Genomic DNA, 10061 nt, shown 5'->3' on the forward strand with positions numbered 1-10061 from the left:
AGATTGATTCCTAAGTATTTCATTTTTTGGATGCTATTATAAAACGTGTGGTTTCCTTCATTTCTCTCTCTGTGAGTTTGTTGCTTGTGTATAGGAATGCTATTGATTTTTGAGTGTTGACTTTGTATCCAGCTATGCTTCTGAATTTTGTTCTTAAGTCTAGAAGTCTTTTGGTGGAGTTTTTGGGGTCCTCTATGTAGAGTATCCTGTTATCTGCAAGTAACGATCATTTAACTTCTCCTTTCTTATCCTTATTCCTTTTATTTCTCTCTGTTCTCTAATTTCTATGGCTATTGTTTCCAGAACTATATTGAAGACGAGTGGTTGTAGTGGACATCCTTGGCTTGCTCCTGATTTTGGAGTGATAGCTTTCAGTTTTTGACCACCCAGTGTGATGTTAGCTGTTCATTTGTCATAGATGGCTTTTATCAGGTTGAGATAAAGATTATCTTTTCCAATTTTCTGTAGGGTTTTTAGCCTGAATGGGTGCTGGACTTTGTCAAATGCTTTTTCTTCATCTATTGAGATCATCATATGATTTTTATCTTTGGCTCTGTTCATATGATGTATTACATTTATTGATTTATATATGTTGAAGCATCCCTGCATGCTAGGATGAATCCTACTTGGTCATGGTGTATAACATTCTTGATATTTGCTGCATTCTGTTTGCCAGTATCTTATTAAGGCTTCCCTAGGAGATGTCTGTTCTTCAGGGATGTCTTCTAGATGTGTTTCTTTATACCTAGACTTTAATCTCAAAAATAAACCACCTTAAATTTCTATTTCTTACAGCTTATATTATTTTCTTTGAGGTTTTGAAGTATATGTTATGTTTTAGATCTAAAATGTCCACCAATACCTTGTGTGTGGAAGGTGAGTGGGTCTTGGGAGGTGCTATCACTGACTTGCAGTTAGGAGATGAGCCTGGCTGGAGGCGCAGCACTGGGGTGGATTGGAAGGGTGTGTTCCTGTCTGGTTCCTTCTTTTCTGTTTCCTGGCCACCACCAATTGAACGCATGTATCCTCCTCCAGGCCCCTCTGCCATCCTGCTTCTGCCCGTAGGGCCAGTGGCCCCGGACTGAGACCGTGAGCCAAGTCAGCGCTTCCTCCTCTGAACAGTGGGCATCAGGCATGGTCTTGTGTGGTAGGAAAAGCACCTAGCGCAGCGTGCATTTGCTGATTATCTCTTTTTATTTTTATATTTTGTTTTTAGTAGATTTATCTAAGTTGAATCTGACTCTTTCATTTACTACTTTTTTCTCCTAAAAAGTATGAAGGTTTCATCTTTATTATTTCCTTGCTCTTAACTGTTAGTTCTTTCTAATTTCTTAAAAAATTTCTTTTTAAATTAAAAATATTTATACAAATTAAATTCTGATTTAAGGTGGATAATGCTTGGTGGAGTTTAAAATTTATATAGAATTAAAATATATAACAGTGGTATAAAAGTGAAGAAGAGAATAGAAAAAAGGGTTTGTAGTGTTCTGAGATCCTTCACTTCTCTAGGAAAAAGGTAAAAGTGCAAACTAATATTAACTTTTGGTAACTCAAGGGTGTATACTACAATTTATGGAGTAATACTAAAAGAAGAAAAAAAAACAAAATAGAAAATAGGTAAAGTATCAAAAAGAAGATAAAAAGGCCAGGTGTGGTGGCATACGTCTGTAATCCCAGCACTCGGGAGGCTGAGGCAGGGGGATCATTGAGAGTTCGAGACCAGCCTGGGCTACAAAGTGAGCTCAAGGCCAGCCTGAATTGCACAGCAAGAACCTGTCTCCAAAAGACAAAAAACAAAAACAAAAACAAAATAATCAAAGGAAGACAAAAAAGAACTAAGTGGGATAAATAGAAGTCATATCATAGAATGGTAGATTTAACTGAAATATATTGTTAAATAAATTTAAATATTGAGATTCTTTTCAATTTTTATTTTCTATTAGTACATGTTTGCAGTACAGAAGGACTGTCATGTCCAACAGGTGAGGCCATTATCAGCAGGGGCAGTGGGAAATCACAGAAGAAGAAGAAAGCCATGTCCATGTGCACTGCCCATCCTAAGAGGAACGTGACCACACTCCCATCTGCCCTGCCTGTTTGGAGAAGCACAGCTGCACTACTTCCACACCCAAATTCTTGAAGGTAGCAAACTCCTCCCACCCCTTTAAATTCTTTGTTCTACCCTCAATTCCTGCTGATTCTGCTCTTTGAACTCAGCCCACTCCCACGGCAGTGAAGAAACAGCCATGGTTGCTTGCTTATATAGCACTTTCTCAGGTGATCTCTCTCCCCTTCTGTGCCTCTAACAGTGATTACATTTCTTGTGGGGAGCTAGATTTTTAGAAGAATAAAGGAAATGAAATCCAACTAACTATATGTTATTTACATGAAATACTTAAAAGTAAAGGATATGGAAAAGTTGGAAGTAAAAGAATGGAAAAAGGTAGTCCCTCCCTGCAAAAAAGAACAACCCTTCCCTCCAAAAAACGTGGTATAGCTATGTTACTATCTAGTAAAATCGACTTTGAGGCAATACATATTATTAGAGATAAAGAAAGTAACTTCACATTAATACAACCCATGGTTTATGAGAATAATTCATCATTGTAAAATTTAAATATGTCTAACAATACAGCATCAAAATATGGGGAAACACTGGAAAAATTATGAGAACTACACAGTCATAATGAAATAGTTTAGATCTTCTCTGTAACTGATAGACAAGTCAGACAAATGATCAGCAACACTGTAAATGATTTGGACACCCAAATCACATGCATCAGCAAGGCAAATTACATTAGAGTATAGTAACAAACAACCCTAAAATCTTCACACTTCTTAACAATGAAGTTTAACTCAAGCTATATGTAAAGTCAGGGATTTTCTGTACAGAAAATAGTTCAAAAAATGTTTTATCCTCAATGGGGAGACAAAATTGAGACACCCAAAATAAAACTCTGGAGAATTTAATTCTCAGGTCTATTTGTTTCTTATAGCCAGGAACAGGTCTGATCCAGGAGATTCTGATCTGAGTTTTAGGCAATTTCAGTGCCTTGAGGAAATTCAGGGGAGATTTAATCTAGATTCTTAAAGTTGAGGGTCAGCCCTCAGGGACAACCAAATATCTCAAACCCAGTGACCTTCTCCTGCTCAGACAGAGCCGCCTCCTGCTCACTAATGTGAGAATAAGTGTGGAATCTTATCGGTGGTTTCTAACTGACTACCTGGCACTTGGGAGCCTCCTTATCAGCCAGTCCTAAGAAACCAACATACAACGCCCTGGGGAGATCTTTAGGTCACAGGAGAAGGGCACCACTTGGGATTTTTCCATGAACTCTTTCAGAATTATCTGTCCACACACTCATGCTCCTTCTCTGCAAACTGGATATTTATAAAAATGCTTAAGATTTTTTAGCCTCACATTCTTTCCATTGCACAGCTTCTTTGGGGAAGGAGCCATGCCCAATTTTCCTTTTTCTTTCTGTAGTTGTCACTTTGGGATTTTTTGTTATAAAGTTATACTACTTTTCTTTATTTGCTGTCAGTAAATATTTGGTTTATTTTTAGTGTATTTCATTAATTTCAGTAATTTCTGATAGAGAGAAAAAATCTGTAATTGGATTACAGCCATCTTGAATAGGGCAGTCTATTCTGCAGTAAATACAATTTTAAGGGAGAGATTTAGAAAAACTGGCTTAGCTTTGAGATTCTGGTTCTTTTCTTTTTCTTTAACTAGCTAAAAGGCCTGTGGGTCCTCAATGTCCATGCTCCAGAGAACTACTATCTGGAGGTTAAGGACTTCTAGTAAAAATGTCCTGATTCTCAAGAGCCTTTTCAGTATCCTATTATTTCACCTGACTATTATTTCAATAATGACTTGAAAGTCATTCTGCCAGTTCTTAAGACTTGTAAACTACATAAAGTACATTTGTTTATATAAATTTCACTCATTTCCATGTGCATAAAGAACCTAAGGATATACACCAAATATTTAAGAGTGATAACCCCAGGGAAATGGAATAAAGAGAAAAGAGTATATGGCCATTTCGTTATTTACTTTAACTTGTAATTTGAACTTTTTTCAAAGTAAATATGCACTTTGTAACTCTGTTAACATCAAAATTTAAAAAGATTTAAAGGAATTGCAATTGTAGGATTTTATCCGTACACATAGTTTTCTGAGTATCTGAAAAGAAGAGAAAGGACACTATTACTGTTGCACACCATATGAGCTACCCTCTTAGCCATTCCTTGCCTTATATCTCTTTAAAACCCCTGCACAGTTTAAGTTCCTTATTAACAAGAAAATGCAGTGTGCCATAATAGCCAAGTCTTATTCTTCTATTAAATTATTCAAACTACATACCTTTCTTTCTTTTCTCCATTTTTTCTTTTTCTTTTGTCTCTTTTTCATTTTTTCTTTGGTAGCATCTAAAAGTTTTAAGAAGAATTGTAAATTGTAGCTCTATTGTTAAACATTTTATTGGCTAAAGACTTTAAGCAATTAAAATAGTTAGGACTGAAGTTTTAATTAAGTTTATTAATGCTGGCTGGAAAATCCTGTATCCATAACAGATAAACTGTTTAGTTATAGCTATAGTATGGCTTGACTTTCCCCTCCAAAGGGCATGCTAAAATCTAATTGCCATTGTGATACTGGAAGATGAAGAAGTCTCTGCCCACAGGAATGGATTAACACCAGCATTACAGGAATGGTTAATTAACTCGGGAGTAGCTTTGTTGCAAAAGCAGGCTCTCTCAGAATATGCTCTCACCATTTGCTGCCTTCTGCCATGCTATGACTTAATAAGTAAGGAGACAATATGATGTTGACACATGTGCATCTAGTTTATTTCACTTATGAGCATGGTCTCAAATTGCATCCATTTCACTATAAATGTCTCAAGTTTGTCCTTCTTTATGGCTGAGCACATTTTTATCCATTCTTCATTTGATGGGCATTTGGGTTGTTTCTAAGACCTAGCTGTTACAAATTGTGCTGCCATAAACATGGGTGCACACATATTGCTGGGGTATGATGTTTTTAATTCTAGGAAGATACCTATTAGGGGAATATCTGGGTCAAATGGGACCTCTAATCCTAGTTTTTTAAGAAATCTCCACACTGGTTTCCACAGTAGTTGCACCAGTCTACACTTCCACCAAGAGTGGAGAAGGGTTCCTTTTTCCCCACAGCCCTACTAGCATTTGTTATTGGTTGATTTCTTGATGACAGACATTCTTTCTGGGGTGAGATGGAATCTCAGTGTTGTTTTAATTTGCATCTCTCGAATGACCAGTGATGTTGAACATTTTTTATATATTTATATGTTGCTTGTATTTCTTCATCTGAGAAGTGTGTATTCATCTCAGATGCCCATTTCTTGGTTGGGTCTTCAAATTTGGGAAGTCTGATTTTTTTTTTTTTTTTTTTTTTTTAGTTCTTTATATGTTCTTGATAGTAATCCTTTGTCTGAGAACACTGGCAAAGTTTTCCCCACACTTTGGCTTGTCTCTTCACTCTGTTGGTGATTTTTCTCGCTGTGCAAAAGCTTTTTAATAAGATGAGATCCCAGTTTTTGATTCTTTGTGATAGTTCCTGTGCAATTGGGGTTTAATTCGTAAAGTCTTTGCCTACACCAATGTCTTTAAGAGTTTTACCTATTCTGTCTTCCAGCAGATTTAATGTTTCTGTTTTAATATTTAGATCTTTGATCTATTTCAAATTTAGTTTAGTGCATGGTGAAAGATATGGGTCCAGTTTTAATCTTCAGGATGTGTAGAGTCAGTTTTTCCTGCACAATTTATTAGAGAGGCTGTCTTCTTCCAGTGAAGGTGTTTGGCACCTATGTCAAAGATAAGGTGGGTGGGTATGTCTGGAGTGGTTTCTGCATCTTCTGATCTGTTCCATTGATCTTCAGGTCTGTTTTTTTGTTTTGTTTTTTGTTTTTTCCCAGTACCACACCTTTTTTAAAAAAAATCACAGTAAGTTTAATTTCAAATCAGGGATTGTAATGCCCCCTACCTTACCTTTGTTGCCCAGAACTGCCTTTGCTATTCTAGGTCTCTTCTGGTTCCAACTTAATTTTCAAATTGTTTTCTTTAATTCTGTGAGATATGTTATTGGAATTTTGATAAGAATTGCATTAAATCTATACAACAGTTTTGGAAGTATGACCATTTTCACTATACTGGTTTTTCCTACCCAAGAGCAAGGGCTATCTTTCCATTTTCTGATATCTGCTTCAATCTCCTTTTTCAGAGTACTGTAGTTTTCAATGTAGAGGTCTTTTACATCCTTCATTAGATTGATTCCTAGGTGTTATGGTTTGCCTGGATGTCCCCCCAAAGTCTCATGCAGTCATGGGTGCTGGCTTCTAGAGTTTATGATTGATCCATGGTCCAATGGTAGAATTATGGGTGTGAGTGCTACACCAGGCCTAGGGCGGATAGCTTGCATACAATGTAAGAGAGGGAAAGAGGCTGCTTGCCACCACTCTTCCTTTTTGTTCTTTTTGCTTTTGCTATCTTCTGCCACTACGAACTGTTGCCCTCTGTCATGTGCCACTATGCCTTGGAGCCAGCTGAGTATGGACTGAAACCTCTACAAACTGTGAGCTAAATAAACCTTTCCTTCCTTAATTCTGGGTGTCAGGTATTTTGTCTCAGCAATGAGAGAAAAGTAACCACCACATAGGTATTTCATTGTTTTGGATGCTATTGTAAAAGGTGTGGTTTCCCTAATTTCTCTCTCAGTGAGTTTTTATTCATGTACAGGAAGGCTATTGATTTTTGATTGTTGACTTTGTATCCAGCTACACTACTGAATTTGCTTATTAAATCTAGAAGTCTTTTGGTTGAGTTTTGGGGTCTTCTATGTAGAGTATCATGTGATCTGCAAATAATGATACTTTAACTTCTTCCTTTCCTATCATTATTCCATTTATTTCTTTCTGTTGACTAATTGCCATGGCTAAAGTTTGCAAGATTATGCTGAATGACAGTGGAGACAGTGGACATCCTTATCTTGTTCTTGATTTTAGAGTGAAAGCTTTCAGTTTTTGCCATTTAGTATGATGTTGGCTGTTGGTTTTTATAGATGGCTTGAGATAAAGACCATCTATTCCAATTTTTTGTAGGGTTTATACCATGAATGGGTGCTGCACTTTGTCAAATGCTCTTTCTGCATCTACTGAGATGATCATATGATTTTTGACCTTGGCTCTGTTAATATGGTGTATTACACTTATTGATTTATGTATGTTGAACAAGCCCTGCATCCCTGGGATGAATCCTACTTGGTTATAGTGTATAATCTTCTTGATGATTTGCTGCATTCTGTTTTCCAGGATCTTATTGAGGATTTTTGCATCTATGTTCATTAGGGAGATTAGCCTGTAATTCTCTTTCTTAGTTGGGGTACTTTTCTGGTTTTGGTATCAGGGTAATGCTTGCTTCCAGGAATGAATTTGGGAGTATTGCTTCCTTTCCAATATCATTAAAGAGTTTGAGAATAGTGGTGTTAGGTCTTCTCTAAATTTCTTGTAGAATTCAGCAGTCAGGGCCTGGGTTTTTCTTTGTTGGTAGGCTTTAAATTACATCTTCACTTTCACTGATTGATATTGGTTTATTTAGGATTTTTATATCTTCTTGAGTCAGCTTTGGTAATTCATATGTATCTAGGAATCTGTCCATTTTTTTCTGCATTTTCCATTTTATTAAAATGTTTCCATCTTAGAAGTTTGTAAAGTAGGTATAGATGATCTGAGTTTCTGCAGGGTCTATTGTGAATTCATGTTTTCATTCCTAATTGTGTGGATTTGAGTCTTTTCTTCCCTTTTTTTGGACAATAAAAAGCAAATGAGAGAGAGAGAGAGACAGAGAGAGATTGAGAGAGACAGAGGTAAAGAGAAAAAATCCACTTCCAGGTATGTCTCTGCTGTCACTGGTATACAATGTGTGGAAACAGAGTCCCTGGCCATGCCAATATATCCCAGCAAGCCAGCAGTAGCTTTTTGGTGGGGTAGTGGATAATCTCAGCAAGCCTGAACCTTCTGGTCAAGATCAGACTCATTTGCCCTGTAGCTATCTGTGCACATTCCATTGGCCTGAGCCCAGCTGGGAGCCACTAGGGAGCAAGCAGCAGCTTTGAGTTCTGAGCTCAGTTGGCTTCTCCAAGATGGCTTCTGGCCAACTGCTCTCTTGAGCAGGATGACCGAGCCCTCAGCACTCACCACCAGCTAGTGCAGTCATTCATGTCCGCTGCTTCCCTCCACTGCTGTGTCTCTCCATGGAGGCCTCTGGGGTCACCAGCAGTCACCATGTGTACACAGGTTTGAGTTGCTTCTCTCAGGGAGTCCTATCTCAGGGAGAAGGCATTGCTGGGCTACCTCCTTTTTCTTTGTTGGAGTTTCTGTCTTTACTCTCTGTGGATTTCCATTCAGGCTTCAGATCCTTCCTGTTCCAGAGGACTCACTTTCTTCCTTTTGGTTTTCCTCACATTGCTATATTCTAGTGTCTGAATGGCGACTCTCAGAGAGGTTGTTTCTTTGCTACTTACCACTCCACCATCTTGTGCTGCCTCTGAAGTGAGTATTTTAAGAAGAAAATAGAAAAGCAGACTATTAACCTCCTATCACCATATTAACCACTCCATATAACCAAAATCAATCTTTTTCCTAACTGGAAATAAAGGTTCCCATATTCCTGAAATTTTCAGAGTTTTTTGTTCTTGCAGCTGATGTCTTTTACCTGTCTGAGAAAACTTGTGGCCATTGTTCTTTTTTTTTTTTTTAAACATGCCATATTGTATTCTATTCTATTTATTTATTTTTCTGGTCTTTTTGAGACAAGGTCTCGCCATGCAGTTCAGGCTGGATTTGAGCTCACTTTGTAGCCCAGGCTGGTCTTGAACCCACACCATTCCTCCTGCTTCAGCCTCCTGAGTGCAGAGATTACAGGTGTGCACCACACTGTGCTTTTTAAATATTGCTTCTTTCCAATTTTCACTTCTTTCCCTCCTGGATTCAAGTTACACTCTGGACCTTTCCACTGCATCTCAAATGTCTAGGATACACTTTTCTGTATCTTTTATTCTTTTTTCTTTCTCCTGACCTAACTTCTAGTTCACCAATTCTATCTTTTCTGTGTATAATCTACTGATAAATCTATTTAGATTATTAATAGTAGGTACTTCATTTTTTGTTCCAGAATTTAAGCTTAGTTCTTTTTTACTGTTTATAAATCTCTATTTTCATGAACACATTCATTAAAATTACTGAAAATGCCATCTGTCTTAGTTATATTTCTCATTGCTGAGACAAAATACCCAACACCCAAAGTTAAAGGATGAAAGGTTTATTTAGCTCACAGTTTATAGAGGTTTCAGGCCAGCAATGGCTGGCTCCAAGGCAGGGTGGTACAGCAGACAGGCATCACAGAGAAATAGTTCACGGAGTGTAGAAGGTAGCAGTACAATTAAGGGACCTTAGTAGCTTTTTTCTGTCCCTTTTATATTCTGTCTATGCTACTGGGGTTAGGGTGGTGCCAAACTAATCAGTGGCCTGATTTAGCAATCACACACTCTTTATCTTAGTACTCTTTTTTTTTTTTTTTAAACCAGGAATTGAACACAGGACCTCATGCTTGCCAGGCAGGCACTATGCCACTGAGCTTTATCCCCAGCCCCTATCCCAGTACTCTTAATCCTAGCATTGCACCATGATTCAGGCACATACTCTAAATTCACCCACCTCTGAAAAAGCTTCACCTATGACCACATGAGGCTTTAGGGGGACATCTAGACACTGTCTTGGTTACTTTTTTCTCACCACTGGGACAAAATACCTGACGCCCAAAATTAAGGAAGGAAAGGTTTATTTTGCTTACAGTTTGTGGAAGTTTCAGTCTGTACTTGGCAGATTATAAGGCAGAGTGGCACATGGCAAAGAGCTAGCTCAGGGCAGCAGAACACAGCTAAGCCTCAAGCACACACCAGGGCAGAATGGCAGAGGAATGTCCTCAAGCACCCTTTTCCTCTCCCTTACATATGCAAACTATCC

Source organism: Chinchilla lanigera, unplaced genomic scaffold (assembly GCF_000276665.1).
Source record: "Chinchilla lanigera isolate Chin_1 unplaced genomic scaffold, ChiLan1.0 scaffold00088, whole genome shotgun sequence".
In the NCBI taxonomy this organism is placed as follows: Eukaryota; Metazoa; Chordata; class Mammalia; order Rodentia; family Chinchillidae; genus Chinchilla; species Chinchilla lanigera.